The sequence below is a fragment of the Pongo pygmaeus genome, chromosome 1 (genome assembly GCF_028885625.2).
Source record: "Pongo pygmaeus isolate AG05252 chromosome 1, NHGRI_mPonPyg2-v2.0_pri, whole genome shotgun sequence".
Taxonomy (NCBI): Eukaryota; Metazoa; Chordata; class Mammalia; order Primates; family Hominidae; genus Pongo; species Pongo pygmaeus.
The window spans coordinates 122801082-122803433 of NC_072373.2; positions in this window are offsets into that span (position 1 = coordinate 122801082).

Consider the following 2352-nt stretch of genomic DNA (forward strand, 5'->3'; position numbering starts at 1 on the left):
AGGGATACATGTGCAGGTTTGTTAGATAGGTAAATTGCATATCACAGGGATTTGTATACAGATGATTTTGTCACTCAGATAATAAGCATAGTACCTAATAGGTAGTTTCTCAATCCTTTCCCTCCTCCCAATCTCCAGCCTCAAGTAGGCCCAAGTGTCTGCTGTTCCCTTCTTTATGTCCATGCATACTCAATGTTTAGCTCCCACTTATAAATCAGAACATGTAGTATTTGGTTTTCTGTTTCTGCATTAGTTTGCTTAGGATAATGTCCTCCAGCTCCAATCCATGACTCTGCAAAGGACATGATCTTATTCTTTTTAATGGCTATGTAGTATTCTTTATCCAGTCTAACACTGATAGGCATTTAGGTTGATTTCATGCCATTGCTGTTGTGAAGAGTGCTGCGATTAATATATGTGTACATGTGTCTTTATAGCAGAACAATTTCTATTTCTTTATGTGTATACGCAATCAGAGATTGCTGGGTCAAATGGCAATTCTCTTTTGAGCTTTGAGAAATCACCAAACTGCTTTCCACAGTGGTTGAAATATTTACATTCCAGCCAGCGGTGTATAAGAGTTTTATTTTCTCTGCAACCTCACCAGCATCTGTTACTTTTGACTTTTTAATAACAGCCATTCTGGCTCGTGTGAGATGGTATCTCACTGTAGTTTTGATTTGCATTTCTCTAATGATTAGTGATGTTGAGCATTGTTTCACATGCTTCTTGGTCACATGTATGTCTATTTTTGAAAACTGTTGATGTCCTTTGCCCACTTTTTAATGGGGTTGTTTGATTTTTGCTTGTTAATTTGCTTACGTTCCTTATAGATTCTGGATATTAGACCTTTGTTGGACGTATAGTTTACAAATATTTTCTCCCATTCTGTAGATTGTCTGTTTACTCTGTCGATAGTTTATTTTGCTGTGCAAGTGCTCTTTAACTTAATTAGGTGCCATTTGTTAATTTTTGTTTTTGTTGTAATTGCTTTTAGTGCCTTTCAGCAGCATGCGGGAGGCGATGGTACAGGCAGGATGTGGGTGGGCTGGTGCACATCAGTGGACGTTGCTCTGCTGGAGCTCTCCAATGGTCAGGTATGGTCTTCCAGTGAAGGAGCTATAATGAGGGCACCCAGGAAGAGACTTTGTTGAAAATCTGATGCTGCACTGCCAGTGGTTATGGCCAGGCTGGAGTTCTTGGAAAGGCCAGCAGATAGGAGGGGAGCTCAGATATGACTGGTCTCATCTCATGGGCAAGGCCACCCTGCTCTGTCCAGGTCTGACAGACACCCTGTGGCCAAAGTCTCCTAGGGGATCATGGTGAGCCTTGGTGGATGGGTGTTCTGGCTGTGCTCCACTGCAGATATTCCCGCATCAAACACTCTGGGCTCTGCCCAGGCTGGAGTCCCACACCTACAGCTCTCTAAGCAGCTCTACCTGCCACCTAAAGTGTCCATGCGGATTGTGGGGTTTCCTGCTGCCAGGACTCCAGAGGTCCATGGTGGGAGTGGGGCACTCCTCGCCTATTCAACTCACACATACCAATGAATATAGTAAGTGTTACCTGCTCTACTTACCTCATTGGTTCATCGTTCGACGCAATATTCTCCACTTCTGCTACACATAACGAATACCTGGGAAACACTTAAAACTTACCAATACCTGCACCTGAGATATTGACTGATATTATTTAAATCTCCACAAGTGATGCTAACGTGCAAGCAGAATTGAGCGACCATATCATTGAAGAAATCATAGACGAGCCTTCTGAAGTGGTAAATTCTCTTTAAAATTTTAAGAATTTTTATCAAATCACTTGTGAATTGATAAGCTGCTTTCTTCCAAATTTTTTTCCTGAGCATATTGCCTCTCTGTTTGGTTTTTTCCTGGCATAAAATCTGTTCTTTTTGTGTCCCTATATCCATAATGGGTCCAATGCTGTTATAGCACTTCTATAGCATTATTGTAACACGTTATATAGACATTATATGTGTATTATTATATTGTATTTTATACATATATAAAGGGTCTGTCTCTGATGATCTCTGAATCATCTCTCTGACTTTTGGCATGTAACTTTGTGTCCTTACCAGTGGTTAGTTTGATGCCTGGCTGTTATTAAAATATGGAACCTGATGGACATGCCCCAGCTCATATTTTATTACTTTATCTTTTTCTTACGTTACCATCATTCTCATCTCTGTTCCTTTCTCCTCCTCTTCACCCACTTATTCCTATCATTTTCTCAAGTGGGACCCAAAACTCTTTTCTTCCTATGACATTGTGTACACGCTTATGTTCCATTTCCCCTAAACATAAAGGGCACATGTAAAACATCAAATTAATCATT